This window comes from Nannobrachium achirus, assembly GCF_963921795.1.
Source record: "Nannobrachium achirus genome assembly, chromosome: 24".
NCBI classification, from domain to species: Eukaryota; Metazoa; Chordata; class Actinopteri; order Myctophiformes; family Myctophidae; genus Nannobrachium; species Nannobrachium achirus.
Window position 1 is genome coordinate 46,859,325 of NC_137831.1, and position 17,679 is coordinate 46,877,003.

Genomic DNA, 17,679 nt, shown 5'->3' on the forward strand with positions numbered 1-17,679 from the left:
TGTACCGTTCCCGCACGGGCTGGTCTTCTCCCTGGTGGGCCGTGGACCCCCAAATAAATCATCCGCAGCGTGCGTGCGCTGGGCTGGGCACAGTCAGGTTTGGACCTTCGGGTTTTATCCATATTTAAAAGGACTCGCGTCACGGTCACTGTATAAATTGGAGGCTCATGCCTCACGGTAATGTGAGATCACAGCGGCCGCGCTGGACCCGAAAATGCTCTCGCATGCTTTCGCTGGCTATATGTGCTTGTTCTGAGCCAGGTCTGCAATCTTAAGATTTAGACTGTTAAAGCACTTAACAGTAGATTGCTTCCATGTTGCTAGATTTTAATTGCTTGTCATTGTAACTTGGAAATAAAATCGGCGTGCATGTCCATGATGTAGCTGGCTATAATATGCTTTTATAAAATGTTATATTTTCACAGGATTATTTATTATTGTGTTGGATATACATTTTCAAGTGGATACATGTGTCCATTGCCTGTCAAATAGTTAGACAATGCTGCTCCGCACGTCTACAATGGACTTGACGTGAGATTTGATCCTACCCTACGCCAACGTCAAAGTCAAGTTGAAATGATAAATGTCGAGACTTCCCTAAATTTCGGTGTACACCCAAATTTTTATCTGCACCACGTTGATAAATGAGGGCCATGGTCTGGAGTGATGAATGAATGAATGAATGTCTCTGATGATGAATTCAGTTGGATTGGACTTTACTAATATTTCATTATGTGTGAAAATAAATACTTTTGTTTAAGCTACAGAATGAATGGGTCTGAATCTGTTATGAAAACGTTATGAAATGACGTATGAATATATACCTTCACTCACTGTGCAGTGTGCATAGGCTGTCGCACAAAAGTAGTGAAAACAGCAGATCTACAATCACAAGCGAACATATTTCATTAAAATCTTTGCTTCAAGGGGTTTCCTTCAACAACAAAAAAATACTCTCAGATGGGGGGTCCGTGGTCAAATACATATGAGTCTGGGGGTCCTTGACATGAAAAAGTTTGACCACCACTGACATACAAAGATTTTTCCCTAACAGTTTTTCAAGGCATTTGTAAAATCGGTCACAGGTCTTATTTGGAGGTTTTAAAGTCCTGTAGAAAGGTTTTAATAGGTCAAATAAATCCTCCTTTAGCATAGAGGTTTTAAAGTCTTGTAGAAAGCAGGGCAGTGCGGTCAGAGCAGCAGACAAGCTGCTTCCTCTTACTTCTAGAGAAGAGGAAGTGCAGTTGCACTAAGAGGAAGTGAGTTAGAACCACAGTGTCTTGAAGCTGACTAGGTCATTTAAGGACAGTTATATTATCACTCTTTAGGCCATGTACATGCTCCTGCATCAGGGGTGTCACACCAAATTCTGGGCCCTGGCCCCTGGGTATAAGGATTCACTGCAGGCCCCCCATGAATGTTCTTCATAGAGGGGAGGGGGTTTAACAGATTTAGACTGGGAACGCACCATTGCACATTATTTTATGTTTGAACTATTAAATAATAGCAGATATGTGCAAATCTTTGAATATTTCAAAGAGTTTATTTTTTATTTTTTATTTTTTTTTTACCTATGTTTCTATGTCAGTGGTGCTCAAACTTTTTCATATGAAGGCCCCCAAAATGATATGTATTTGGTCATGGACCCCCCATTTCAAAATATTTCGTCCCCCCCCACCCTGCTATTTTTCAATAGCTAAAGTATAAAATAATTAAGGGCCCTAGTAACTCACTATTTTATACCTTGGCTATTTGAAAATGTTGTTGTGAGCTTGTAGATTTGCTATTTTCAAACATTTTTGTACTTTTACTTTTAGTATTTTAAGTACATTTTGATGCAGATACTTTCATACTTTTACTCAAGTACATTTTGAATTCCGGACTTTTACTTGTAACAGAGCATTTCTACATTGCAGTATTGATACTTTTACTTAAAGCCATACTGTGTAAGATGCCCAACTAGTGGTCATTAGCCCTATAGCAAACCGCGGTCGCGTCCGCGTCTTTCGGACGTTTTTCGTACCTTCAGACCCCCGCGTCTGCCTCCACCTCGCTGAGATCTATCTTTTAAGGGGTCCCTTGTTCCTGTGCGTTCAGTAATTCCAGAGATACGGACTCCTTCACCCTGCCTGGTAGGCGAAATTACCTAGAGAAGGGATGGTACAAACGGGCGACAACAAATATGGCTGCCATAGCGACCCCACTTCAAGATGCGCTGTGATTGGCCGGCAGTTGTATAACCCTCGCTGTGATTGGCCGGTAGTGTGATGACGCAATTTTGGCGCGAGATCCGGTCCACGGCAAGGATCTCAGTTTACATACAGAGAAGGCTTTACAGGCTGAAATTCACGGCGCGGATCTTCTAAAACTTTTGTGATTTAATAGTTAGGAGAATTTTAAGATTTGTTTTATAAAAAAAGTTACATAGTACAACTTTAAGTATGAAATGGGAATACTTTATCCACCACTGAATAGCAGCCTAGCAGCCCAATCAGTGCATGGCTACTGTGGCCCAGGAGACCCACTCATACATAATGACAGCTGATACAAGCCCATAACCTGTCACTGCCTCGACACGCTGTGGGCTTGCAGATTTCTTTATTTTATTTTTTTATCCCACGATTTTGTAACCCATTTATCGCCCGGTGCCAATTGCCTAAGCTGTAATCCTGGGCTCTGCTCTCCCTCTGCCAACCTGGGTAGGTCCCCGAACTGAGCTCATGCTTCCTTCAATGCATGAGGAGCGAGCGAGCCACTTCTTATCACCTGACAGGGGGGAGCATCCCCAGTTGGACGTAGCGTGTGGAAGGAACACGTTGTGGCTTGTAGATCTACTATGTTCGGTTCACGGCGGTTGTGGTGGGCCGGTCTGGGCCAAGATGCCAGGGTCAAATTTATATCCCAGTCCGGCCCTGCTGCACTCCCAGTGTCTCTCTGGACTATACTGCTCAAAGTAATGAAGGGAACAAAATGTTCCCTTAATTTATTTGAATTTATTTGAGTATTTCTTCAATGTAAAATGCCAAAATGGACGCCATGTGAATATGGTTTATGCATAGGCCTACTGCTTATGACATTGAAAACACAGGATGACAAAAGCCTGAAAGTCAACGGAAAACGGATTAACTTGAGAGTTAATTGATGTGACAGTCAATGGTATGAAGTAGACATTGTTGTTTTAAGTGTGAATTAACCATGTATGTGACAGTCAATGGTATAGAGTAGACCATGCATGTATGTGTGGCTGTTAGCTTGACTGTTTACTGATCCTGTTTGTTACCCAGGTCACAGCTCTCTCTGTGTTAAATGTATCGCTTCCACTGCTGTCTGTGTATTATGTGGGGATTCCATCACTGACAATCAATCAGCAATCACTGACCAGTCAATCACTGACCAGTCACTGACCAGTCAATCACTGACCAGTCCCAGATTGCTAAAAGCAGTAGCGTCAGCCTACAGTAGGTAGTAGTAGTATGGACAGAATGCATGGAGGACAGGCTCGGGCTACTGATGGAAAGGGACACTAATTTACACACTCACTCCAGGGCGTCACATTGTATCTGCACTCTCACTAGTATTTAGAAGTGAAAACATGCGTGTAAATATAAATAAATGTTCATATATTGACCCATTAAGTGAGGGTTAGTCCCCGGGCTGCCAGTTGCCCATGTAGAATCTCATTTCATATTTTGAACACACTGAAAATGATCATCTTTTACACATTATGTATGTACTGTAGTGTCATGTGAAATACTTTAATCATAACAACAATCAGTGTCTTTTCCCACTCTTAGCTTTATTGAGGCATTCCATAAAAGTTTCAGCAACACATTATTCTCAGGCTGGGGGTCAGAATCAGTAGCAGTTAATGATGTTCAATCATATGACATGTTAAGTTTTGATCACTCTATGATGCCTGCAGTAAAAGCCACTCTGCTCTTACATACATGTGCACAGGATACAGTTAATTACAATTAATACAACCTTGAACATTGCAGATCCACTGCAGGCCAGACTGCAATTAATGGACGATGCTTTGACTGACATGCATGAACTATACAAACCATTTATATTATTGTATACATTTTATAGAATATGCATTACTATTACTGTGTATATACGTATGACAGAACCACGTAAAGATGAGGTCTGAACAACCAAATGTAAACAACATTTCCTCCTGAGTCGTAGTTTCATGTTGGACCACACTGACGTCACAGATGCTGTTCTGGTAGAGTTTGAGGAAGAGACAACTCCCTCAGATCAACTCAGACACTCGACGTTTGGATGTGAAGAAGCAGCGTCTTTTCTTTCAACGTCTCCTCTGCTGATGAAGGTAAAATGACGATTTGAATTAAATATGGTTTGTTTATGGTTATGTCTGAGTCAGAGTGTCATGGCTGATGTGGTCCTGCCTATAGGCCTATACATGTGCCATTTCAAAACTTCAAACGGCCTGTCTGTCATTGGCAAGACAGTCGCTTACCAGTGGATTGGCAGAGCATTGAGCTTGTAGACCAGCTTTTATTTTTATTTTTATGACTTTCTCTGACTTTGAAGTTTAAAATCTACCTAAGGTGGATTCTGCTTTTCAATGAGAATGGAGTAGTTTCTTGACTTTTTTTTCCTGCAAAAATACACTCCATTCTCTAAAAACAATTATGGAGTGTAAAAAAAAAACAGGGAAAGAAACCTGTGGAAAAAATGTTTTTGCAGTTAATGTTCAGGAAAAGAGCAGTAAAGCCTAAGACTTGAAACGTCACATCTTTCTGTATGGTCATATCCACCCACCCGCCGGCCAGCCGGCCGGCCCTCTCATTTTGCAAGAATGCAAAAATAGCTAATCTACAAGCTCACAATCACACGTGATTAGCAGTATCAGTTACAGTAATTAAAATTTTAATTTTATTGTTAGTTCAGTTCATACATTTTTTTTATTCCAACTCTAGTTTTTATCATTTGATTGTTTTAATTAACTATAATAAACCTGATTCTGAATTCCTCCTACAGTTAATACTACACCACTCCTGCACTGAGCCTCTACAGACTTCTTAGACAACTGCTACACAACAACAACAGGTAAGGAATATGGAGTTAATGTGCAAGGAGTTGAGGGATTTTCGTGTCTGTTGTCTGTCCCCATGAATGTTCTTCATAGGGGGAGGGGGTTTAGCCCATTTAGACTGGGAATGCATTATTAGGCCTACACGTTATTTTGTGCTTTAACTTTTAAAAAATAGCAGATATATTGTACTATATACTGTGAGCTTGTAGATCTGCTATTTTGTAAAAGTTGTGAAAATTTGTGCAAGTCTGAATATTTTTGACCCTTTCTATAAGTGTATTTTTTTTTTCTTTTTGAGCGGTGGTAAACCGCTCCTATAATTGGCTGTGCGTGTGTCTGTAGCCTTTTTCCTCAGCGTTTTGCCATAGTAAAATCTGTGTACGTAGCATCATGTTTGTCTAGTGATGTCATATGTTGTATGTCTGTAGCCTTTTTCCAAAGCGTTTTACCATAGCAAAACGTGTGTGAGTGGCATAGCCTATACATCCTAGACTCAAATCCTAGTCTGAAGACGTTATGCAAGCACAACCACCGCTCACTTCACATTGGGTGTGATTTTTTTTCTTTTAAACCTACAGTATGTTTCTGTCAGTGGTGCTTAAACTATTTCACGTGAAGGACCCCCAAAATGATATGTATTTGGCCACGGACCCCATCTCAAAATATTTAGTTCCAGGGACCCCCAGAAGGAAAATTTGAGTTACAAATGTTCGCTTAAAAAATACGGTAGGCCTATAATTCAAAGATTTGCACACATTTTCACAAAAATAGCAGATCTATAAGCTTGCAGCGTGGCACTCGGTGCCGTGCTGTGAGCTTGTACATCTGCTATTTTTCAATAGCTAAAGTATAAAAATTAATTAAAGGAGCTATAGTCAACTTTTTCTTGAAAAACGGATGCTAAAGTAAACATAATGTTTCGAAAATATTTTATAAAAAAATAAGCTTCATACATGTGTTTCTATTCACAAATGACCACAAAAGTGTAAAATAATGATAAAATAATCATTTTGGCCATTGTCAGACCGACACTTTGTTTACATTCTAGTCTATAGACTAGGATGTAAACAAAGTGTCGGCCCTACAATGAAAAAGTTGACTATAGCTCCTTTAGGGCCCCTCCACCTTGGGCCCTAGTAACTCAGTCCCACTCCCCCCCCCCCCCCCCCCCCCTTGTGACGCCCCTGAGCATGAGGCAGCTTGATACAGAAGTACACCCCCTGGACATGACGCTAGTATGGCCAACCAATCCAACCCTTGATGTTGAGTACCAAGCAGCGGGGCATTGGCTCCCATTTTTATTGTGATTGATATGACCCTGCCAGGGGATCAATCAGACAATCGTACCACAAGGCCACTGTAAATGTGCTTCATAAATAAGCTTTGAGTTGAGATTAGTAACTTATATAATATGCATCAGCAGCTCAGGTATAAACAAATTGATTGTTAGAGTAGACACTTCTTTTTACCCCCCTTTTAATCCCCAATCTAGTTGTTATTGTTATGCCAATGGTTTCCTCCCCACACACATTTCTACTGTCACTGCTGTTGTATCCTACTGACTGACCTGCCAGTGAGGAGCCCCCACCGGGAGGACCTCGTCCGACTCCTCCTGCCCAACACTCCCTGCTGACAGGTGCTGCCCCAACCTGTAGGAGTGTAATCACCCTATACCAGGGGTCCTCAAATACAAACCTTGAAGGTCCACAAATATTCTTTTGAAACAGGTCCGGGTCCGGGGAAAAAAAAAGAAAATTATATATATATATATATATATATATATATATATATATATTTTTTTTTTTAAACATATATATATTTATATCCGTTTATTTTTATTATGTCGGTCAATCTTATATAGTAGTCTAAGATACAAAAAAAAACAGGGGTTGACACTATGGTCTCAGAGGCACAGGTTATGTTCTACTTGCCCTCAGGTCATGGCCACCATTATTGTTCATCTTACATAATTAGGGATCCCTTTCTTATTTTCTTTTTTTTTTACATTGGCAAATGTTTTCTTATATTTTTTGTAGTTTGTTGATGCAGTAATGGTCTTTTTCGATTCTTTTGTTATTAAAAGGGTCTTAGGGGGTCTTTATACCAGGACGCTTGAAAACGCTGCCAGTCTCGTTTTGGATTTATTACCCACAAAACATTGCGTTTACACCTCGTTGTTTTTCTGTGTTTACACGACAAGTTGACAATGCATGAATTCAAGCAAAATGTGTCATGTTCCCAGCCTACATATACAGTGTATTTACCCTTCAAATATAAAATATATATTGTTTTTAATGAGACATGCATTGTAATTAGGCTATGCTCCCAAATCCATATTATTATCGTCTGTTCGCATATTCAGTCCCGCGGCGCAACCAGTTGTCTGAAGTTAAATCATAGAGGTTTTTTAGCCAGGTGAAACGCCAACATTTGCCACCTGGAAGATGAAGGTTGGAACGTCATTTATATGGAGCATATTTCTGGACATTATCTACGGGGATGGGCAATATAAAGTCGGAAAAAAAATTCTGTCTCTTCTATCTGCAACACAGAAGCATAACGATATGGTAGAGAGCATGACTAAGCACTCTGTATAGAACCCATTCACACCATAAGCTACTAGAAATTAATTAACTTAAATTTGGCTATGCTGTTGAACTTAATTGTGTCTTGTCAAAAAGAGAGAGAGAGAGAGAGAGAGAAAGAAAAAAACAAATAGGCTGCATATTATTTATTTTTTTCTCTATAGATCTGCACATTTACAAGGCTACAGTACAATAGTCCCGGGCTACAATGGATAATCATCTACATTGCTTCCATAAATACATTTTAACCCACCACAAAATAACAAACATGGGATGGATATTATAAGCCTTTTCTACTGAACATTGCCAAAAAAATTATGTTGAAGGAAGAGCTGTGACAGCTGCTTTCCGATATGCACCAGACCGGGTTGCGAGCTTTATTGATTATTTATCCTATACTGAGGGGAAATTCTTTTTTGATTAATATTTCAACTAAAGCCACATGTATCCAGACCGAAGGTAAGACTTATTTTGCTTTTGTGTGTAGCGTTATGTGTTGATGTGATCAATAGGCCTACAGTAGCATAGTCTATTATAAATTAAAGCCTAATTAGTGGAGGGTCGCGTCGCCCCCACCTTCTCGCTGGCAGAGGAACTTGAACTTGGACTTGCTGCATATAAAAACTTCAACTTGTCTCGTCAAACAACAGTGGAAAAAAAAGGAACGAAAAACACACCGGCGTCACATTGACAACGTAGGATATGAATTAAAACTGTTCCGATCCCGCAGATTGCAAAATAGATGCTGAACGTAATGCTCCCATGTATAATAGAATAAAGTGGTTTACAAGGTTCAATCCATCACAGAATAATGTGAAACGCTGCTATTCTTCATCAGAGGTAAGAATATACTGTAGGCTAGTGCACTGGCAAATACAGTAGGCCTAGGTAGTACAGCAGTGGGTCTCAACAGTGGTCCAGGGACCACCAGTGCTGTGCTGGGGTTTACAAGTGGTCTGGTCTCTGCTAAATGAAGGAAAGTTGGTAACCAAACAGACCCTTAGGCCTTTATAGATCCTTAACTCTTTAAAATGAAACCAAATGGACGAGCGTCGAGCGCGGCCAGTCGATCTCATGCGGTGCGTGAGTGGTCCCCCATCGGCGGGTCCGTGTGGCCTGGCCGCCCGCACGCTATTGTCTATTTTCATCATTATGTGCTGTAAAATGCCAACTGCATTTTAAATGCAACTGTAGAAACTATATATAAATACAAATCGTGGAATTGCATGCCTATTATGCAGAGGCTGCACAAGCAGATATATAAGAGTCCATTTGGTTACAAACTCAGTGATAGCTTATCTACGACTGAATATGTAATTGTTTGACATATTCCTTTATTTTTTAAATACGCGTGTTGGCACATGTTGTGCAGAATGGACTCATAAATATTTTATTTGATGTTTGGCACAATATAAATTGATTTTGCATATCAAGTGTGCGTAGCCCAGTCAAAAAAGCAGAGATGCAAGCTCACAATGCACTGTGACATGGCACAGATCTGTTATTTTGGAAACATTTTTGTCGCGCGACAGTGTAGGCATAGCTACAAAAACTAAGCATTTTGATAACCAAATAATCATGTGGCACAGAAACATCATGTGGGCAATTATGAACCTTTTTGTTGCGTGCTGTTAATGAGGCATTTAGCTGCAGGTGGTCGTGCAACACCAAACAAATACAAAAAAGAAACTACGTATGAAATGTCAATTTGACTGACGTTATAGAAATATTTGTGTTTAATTTCGCTGTTTTAATATTTAAATGAAATGATGAAAGCAACATGTGTGCCTTGGTAGAAGAAGAGGAGGCTGGGCGCACTGGAGAGAAAAAGAAAGCCGACTCACTATCATCTTAACACACACCATTCCTCTCCAGGAGGGAGAGGTGGTTCTATGACTGGGTTTTAATTACAATTAAAAAATAATAATACATTTTCGGTTAGTCTGACACACTGACAGACAAACACACACCTCTCCTGTTCGGGGGGAGGGAGAGGGGGTTCTATGACCAACATCATCATATGCTCCCGTATTTGGTCGTTTTCATTGGTTACACAGCTGCAAAAACGATGCAAAAACAATGCGAAACCGCACTAATCCACTTCCAGACCCAAATTCAAAAAAGTATCGCATTGGGTCATGAAAACGCGTCTCCGTGTGTCAAAATGGCCGAATCACTAGTAAAAACTATCGTCTTACCTACCAGTAAGACTCCCTTATCGGGAGATAAGCGACCGTCAGGTCGCAGCGTGATTTTAGGGCAAAATGTGTAGGAGCAGTGTCCAAAAATGTGTTTGAAAAAATCGGCCTGATGGTGGCGCTATATGGGATATCCATATTGATGAGATGAGTGTAGACATACTGTGTACCGATTTGCGTGATTTTAGGGCAAAATCTGTAGGAGCAGTGTCCAAAAATGTGTTTGAAAAAATCAGCCTGATGGTGGCGCTATATGGGACAGATCCATGTTGATGACATGAGTGTAGACATACTGTGTACCGATTTGCGTGATTTTTGGGCAAAATCTGTAGGAGCAGTGTCCAAAAATGTGTTTTGCAAGAATCGGCCTCATGGTGGCGCTAGAAGAGGGCCATGTGAGAAATGAGGGGTGGGGTCTGCGCGTTGCCTTGGCGGACGAATAGGTACCGGCCCCGGCTCTCCCGGACGCTCCTAGCCCGAGTTACGGCATTTTATGTGAGCTGCAGTGTAGGGGGTCCTCCACTGGGGGGCGCCATCACTTTGGCATCCGTTCTGAAGCACCAGGAGTCGGTGGTCCCCGGGAATTCCCCGTGAGCAGCCCCGTTGTGGTGGTCATTTGGTCATTTTTGCACATTTGCTCATTTTTTACATCTGGGGGTCCCCCAGGGACCTGGGGGTCCCTGGAGCTGCAGGGAGGTTGTAGTTTGGCAGGCAAGGAGTGTGTGTACCAAATCTGGCATGGATCGGGGCAACGGTTGCGGAGATATGAGCAGGGCAAGAGTGTGACGTGTGAGGTGTGACAGACAGACTGACGGACTGACTGACTGACGGACGGACTGACAGTTTGTGCAGGTTTTGATAGTAAGTGCGACCTGACGGTCGCAATAATTCGTCCTCATGTAAAGACCACCTTAGGTCCTTAAATTATGACTTCACTGTCATCTGATCTGGGCTGGGGACTCCTCCAAAATCATTTGGGGACCTCACTTGACTGAAGAGCAACAACCCATTGAAGGGAGAACAGAATGTAGTAAATCAAAGTGGAGCAGAGATATTTTGCTCTAGTGCTCTGGTTTCTTAACTGGGATAATCTTCGTTTTTATGCGTGTCGCAGCATGAATATCGATATGAAAACAAGGTGTCGCGTGTCGGAGACGAAGCAGCTCGTGGCTCACTCTTGTACTGAGTACTGCGTGCGGCTCGCTGCATATCCATGCAGAAAGAGAGAGGCAGCCGTCACGGGCCGTCTAGCCGTGGCACGTCACGACAAACTCTCTGGAGAGAAGATTACAATCCTGCAAACATATTCACGTTGATGATGTTGTGCGTGAATGAAACCCACTGATTTATAACTAGTTGCATTGTTGGAGGCTGCAGCTAGCTGCTAGATGACAACCCACTGTGGTGGAATTCAGATCAATCAATAATCATGAGAAAATGAGGAGACAAGACAATTATATTAGGTGGTGGTGTGGTCAAGTTTATATAACATGATATCATGGACAGAAGTACAATTAACACTCTGGACAGTGGTAAAAGAGTTCTGCGAAGAAGAATGGTCAAACACTAGAATTATACTGTGGCTTCAAGGCCTCTGGAACAAGCTGTACCATAACAAGATAGGCTTTACCAAAACAATAACTACTCAGTCCTAGGTAGACATCTAGACTCTTACAAGCTTTACAGTATCAATGATGTGTCATTAGGCTAGATATTAATATAATCAATGAACACTTTATCTACTCTATAACGTCACAAATAATCAATCATGATAAACTCTAATCTACTGCAATATTCCTCCCTTTTTTTGATAATTAAATACAATCTTTCTAAAACATCTAATGAAAATAATAAATGAATGTCATCTAATGGGAACAAAATACCTCATCAAAGTCATCATTGGGAAAATTGGTACATGAACTATTTAAACAAAAGCACAAAAACACTAATCACAACATAACAAATTAATAAAATGAATGTCAATTGATCGTGGTTCAATAATGATCGACCCAATTGTGGATGAGTTCTAAAACCTGCTTTCTTTTGCAGGGGAAAGTCACTCATCACTCCTTATTACCACCATCATTAAGGCAGCGACCTGCTAACCTAATCAGGCACACAAGTTGTTCCATTATAATTGATCGCCATCAATTGACAGACATAACCCATCAAACAAAACATGTATGTGTAACTGTGAATGTTTCAAAATAAAAAAACATAATGGGACTTGGGAAAGGGGGTGGGGCTGGGGTGTGTGTGTGTGTGTGTGTGTAAGTGGGAAAGGAGGGGGAAAGGGCACCACCTTGTGTTTTCTGTGTGTGTGTGTGTGTGTGTGTGTGTGTGTGTGTGTGTGTGTGTGTGTGTGTGTGTGTGTGTGTGTGTGTGTGTGTAGAGTCTTTAAACAAGCTCAGAGTCCATCCATGTTATGACTGTCCGTCACAACATATTCCGTTTCGAGCGGAAAAGAACAAGAAGGTATCTCCATTTTGACTGATATATTCCAACGATATTTCCATGCACGTTTGGAAACAGAGGCAAGGGTGACATCACCCTTCCTTGCACTTCTCAGGAAAGAGACCGGAAAACCGGGGCAAGGTTTAATAACCTGCAGCACCCCCTTTTCCTCAAAATCTCACTGGCCAACGATATATTCCACACGAAGACAACGCTCGAGATTGCAAGGCACATTCAACTGCATCCAGCCCAGACGATTCATATCTCTGGTGACTGATGTGCCATTTCAAACTTCCCACGTCAAGTGGAAAGCATGTATTTCCATTGGATTGGTAGAAGATTCACAATGACGGCCTCATCCATATTTGAAGCTCTAATCAGGACTTATCCTTATTTTTCAGCCATTTACTGCGTACTTTAACATGCAGAGTGTTGTTTTGCTCTGCTGGGCCCTCGCTGTGAAACAAACTGATGAACATAGCACACAAAGCCACTTTTGCATGCATACTGTATATAATCATCTTTCAGAATTGATATGATTGGGTTTGTTTAGTTGGGTTAGTAAGCTGGTTAATTCATTTGCATTATTCAATTAGCACACACAAGATGTAATTGGAAACAACAACAACAACAACAACACAAAACTTCCTGTGTTTGTCACAGGACAATATCCATGATTCAGCTTTCTCTGTGAAAAAGAAATTAGAGGTTAAAAGGCATACAAAATGCTGGACTGCTCAGCGTCCTCTGTCAAATCCCCTGTAAATCAAAATTCAAAAGAACACTTCATAAGGCGCAGTCCCGGGCAGACCCCTTTCCACCTGAGGTCTGCGCCCAGGCAACCCTGGACAGAGAGTTCAAGTTCTCCTGCTTCCCGGTGTCTTCTTTTCAAAGCCCACCGATCACAGGAGACACAGCTCGCCTACTGACGCATTCGCTTTTGGCTTACTGTGGCTAGACTCTACATTAAGCCCCACACGACGGCCCCTAGGGTCTTACTGTCATCTGTGATGGGACCGACCGGTGACCGAGTCGTTAGCGACCCCTGACCCCGTAGTGATGATTGGTCACCCAGGGAGGAAGCCGACGGTCTGATCCCGACCCCACTTGGCTATGGGAATCAAAACTTTGACCGTTTTCACCAGTCTTGCCTGTTCACAGAGGTCGTCCCAAAAACCACACCCTCTGCTAGGTGTGGACTGTCATCCACGTACCACGTGTTGCCTGCCACACTGCCACATAGGTCTTACCATGTGCGACAATCACGCCGACTAGACGGTACCACGGCAGGATGTTGATTCACCCTTCATTAGACACGGTGGCCTTCAGTCACTCCCCAGCACTATATACTTGTCTTTATCGTGCCCTCGGAACCTTGCGATTCCGCCGCCGCCTGTTGAGACCAAGGTTCAGGGTGCCCAATCCCCTACCTAGTCTCAAAGTCTAATAATTACTGTTCACTCATGATTCTAGCGGAAATAACAGTCCAATATTTGTCTTAAAATCTAGTAAAATAGAAATAAAATTACTGAAATTTGGAACTACTCAAGAAAACACAAAGAATATACCTCAAAACCATACTTGATTACAGAGCCCAAGTAAATGTACTTGATTACTTCTCCACTTGAGTCACAGACGGGTCTGTGCCTTGTTTACATGTTTCAAAAGAACAAAGTTCCAAAACAACTTCTCCAGGAGCAGCTCCATTATCTCTTGTTTACAGACACAGTTCTCTTACTAACTGCTCCCACATTCGATCTCCAATTTGTCCTAAATCTTGGTAGATATTATTGCCAGTGAACTATACTATTCTACATTATTGATTATCACTATAATAAAGACACCAAATCAATTTACAAGAAACCCCACTTCACACACTTTGTCTAGAATATTTTCAAAATAATCCAACTCGCAAAAGAACAGATGGCCTTGAGTAGCCTGAATCTATCTCGAATCAGTCTCTCTGCTCTCACTACTCCAGGCAGGCCTTTGTCCACTAAAGAAACCCTGTATGTCTCTCATTATACAGTTTCCTTTGATATCTATTGGAATAAGTGTTACTTGGGTGGAAAATCACACTGTTAATCACTTTAGTAGGGCTGGAAATGTCAGTATATCCATAATTATGTGAAGGGAAAAACATTAATAATACTGCAGAGATTTACAATTTGATACAGCCAAAAATGTTTCACATACTGTATGTCCATTAATTCTTAAAATGAGGCATTCACACAACTGGCATGTTGACCATGGGTAGGCGTTAAACAATTTATAGGATGCACTATTTAGCTAAAAATCTATGTTTACACTTTTTTGTAATTTCTGAAAATCATAATCCTTTCAATGAGCCATTCGACAACCTGACTGTTAGTTAAAGATCATAGTGTCACATTGTAGTCTAGTCATAACATACAATTATTTAGAATATAGGTAGCTCATTACTGGCATATTAATCGTGTTTAGGCCTCAAAACTGTATAGGAAAGACACCATTTCTCTAATGATTAACTATTTAACTTGAGATCAATGTTCAACCACGTTTTACATTTTGTAATTCCTACACATATTTCTTTATTATAAGGCATACTCTTGGCTGGTTACAATTGTAGCATCCGTAATTTTATCTAGATCTGCAATCTCTGGCCAAGTGTCCTGGTTTCCTACACAAATAGCAAAGAAATGTCTTACGCCTACACTTTTTTCTACCCCTGGACTTTGTAGGTACCCCTCTGGCACCTTGATAAAACATGCTGACCTCCTGTGCTTCGTTTTGTGGTCTATTGGAATGAATCTGTCTCTCTGCCTGAATTGCAATATTCACTATAGCGGGCATTGTTTGTGATTCCCACCCCAATACTACAGTCTGTAAATGATTCTTAATATCTAGTTTAAGACCATTGACAAAATACTGAACTTGAAACGGCTCTGCTTCGTTCTCTTCCATCCCACTGTTGGTTTCCCATAATGATTTGAATCTTGCGGCCCAGTCACTAACATCCTCATTGGTCTTCTGATAGGCTGTTGTGATGTTGTTAATGTTAGCAAACTTCCTTGTATATGCTTTTAACACATTTTTAATGGTTCTCATACATGTGTCAATTGTTTGACCTCCCTCCCATTTAGTGCCATCTGGTATTGCCATTTCATGTTCCAAATCCTTAAATGCACCAGGTCCCAATGCACATTCCATAATCTGTGTTAGGTCACATGGGACTATGTCATAAACTTTTGTCATTGTTTCTAATTTATCCATAAATTAACTTGGAAATATCTTAGGGTCAGGAAGGCTATTCTGGAAAAGCAGTGAGTTCAGTTCGTTTGGTCCCCATGGTCTAAATATTTTAGCTCTATGCCCTTCATCTGCTCCAAAAGCAACAACTCTCATGGGCATTTGAGACGCTGCTCCTGCCCCTAAATTTGAGGGGTCAGTACTTTTGTTGTGGGAAGGCCGTTTATGTGACTTCTTCAGGGTCTTTGGTTTTACTGTATTCTTTGTTTTTGTCAGTTCTTTGTCTATTCCTTCCTGCTCTTCATCATATTCAGGGTTAGAATCTGTGCTGCTGCTGCTCTCTTGCCTTCTTTTATTGCTTTGTTTATGGAATTTTAACAATACATTTTGTTTGTTTATAATTGCATGTAGTTTAAACTTTTCTGCTTCCTCCCTTTTGTCTTTCTCAAGTTTTTCAGCTTCAATTTGTTTAAGTTTTAAATCCTGTAATTTAAGCATTTCTGCATCCTCCCTTTTGTCCTTCTCAAGTTTTTCTCCTTTGCTTTTCTCATCTCTGAATTGAATTTCAAGTTCCCAGTGCCACACTGGGAACACACTGGGACAGTGCCACATGACACTTATCTCTATCCTTCGTGCTCAATTTCTTAATGTGTTCTTCTCCCATAAGCCTCACATTTTTCAGATCTTGCTCATTAAAGCTACCTGTGGCAGGCCACTGGCCCCTTGACCATTTAACCCAGGCATCCTGGTATCTCACAGCTGCATTGCCATGTTTGTTCTTCATTACATCAATGGGGCTATCTGTAGGCATAATGAAATATGCTATTGTTTCCTACCACAGATTCAAATAACTCTTACTTCAAATAAAACTGACCAAAATGTACCTATATGGAATGACAATCGGCTCAAATCTGACCTAATGAGGCACAATTAGCTCAACTTAGCCTTTAAGGAATCACACCTATATTAAAACAATAACAACAATATTTTATTAAGAGATATTCTCCACTACTCTGTCAATTGATAAAATGTATTATTCACTGCCTATCTTGCTGTCCTAGACAATCGCTGAGTGTGTGTGATGCGTGCATGTACTGTATATGTGTGAGTCACTCTTTAATGTTTCTCGTTTGTCACTTTGCTTCAAATACTTATTCAATGATAACCATTTAATATATCTTATCACTATTTACTCTTAACCATTTATTTAACCGTTTATTTATTAATTTTGTTTTACAAAAGTCCAACTCTACTTCCTCATATCATAACTTACATAAGGTTTGTGTCATACATACTGACTTCCTCATCTCATAACTTACATAAAGGTTGTGTCATACATACTGACTTCTTCAAATCATTTCACATCAAAGCTGAAATCATAAAATTCAGTGGACTATTGTAAAACAAACACATTTCTCACTTCAATTGTAGGTAAATGGGTTCTAACTATTACTTGTACATATGCAAAGACTCTGATCTGTTCCTTGCACACTTTAATTGTATTATTCTCACAAGCTTCACTGATTGCCTTTAATGGGTACTTTTAATCTCGTCTTTACTCTGTCCTTAACTCAGGATCCCTGATCCACACTCTATTATGCCTATAACAATAACAATGATACAATTGTATTATCTCTCCTCTTACACTTAATTGCTGTAACTTCAAATCACAATATGTTTCTTTAGTTTTTACAATAAGTTCAAACTACAAAATGCAAGTTTTCCTCTCTTGCTCTTAAACATTGTATTCTTGTTTACATGAACAAAGTACAAACTACAACCCTAAAGGGGTCTCCAAAATATCTGACCAACCTGTAGGGATCTACAAAAGACCAACCTATACCTATAGGGATCTACAAAAGACCACTCATGACCTCTAGGGATCTACAAAAGACCAACCTGTACCTATAGGGATCTACAAAAGACCAACCTGTACCTATAGGGATCTACAAAAGACCAACCTATAAGGATCTACAAAAGATCTCTCTTCAAAGTCAACAATAATGGACTATTGTAAAACAACTTCTATAAAACCACTTGTTCAAGCTATTATTTCAAAACCAACTATAATAGTGGACTATTGTAAAACAACGTGTTTCTGCGCACCCCCCCAAAAAATAAATCTCCTGGATTCTGACCGTCCAATGTT

At 40.5% G+C, this 17,679-nt stretch overlaps 1 protein-coding gene and 1 pseudogene across 2 annotated transcripts in view; both read right to left on the reverse strand.

The window, feature by feature from the left end:
* LOC308280335 (NACHT, LRR and PYD domains-containing protein 3-like) overlaps positions 1–17,679 on the reverse strand; it is a gene marked incomplete at both ends in the record, with an annotated part of 149,630 nt that overhangs the window by 108,815 nt on the left and 23,136 nt on the right. The gene's annotated exons all lie outside the window — the stretch shown is intronic.
* Positions 13,040–17,679, reverse strand: part of LOC308309370 (protein NLRC3-like) — a 19,298-nt pseudogene continuing 14,658 nt past the window's right edge. Inside the window, exons 9-10 of the transcript in view lie at positions 13,454–13,526; positions 13,040–13,061 (exon numbers count right to left, since the gene is read on the reverse strand). The product of the transcript in view is annotated as a protein NLRC3-like (transcript). The remainder of the gene's footprint in view (positions 13,062–13,453; positions 13,527–17,679) is intronic.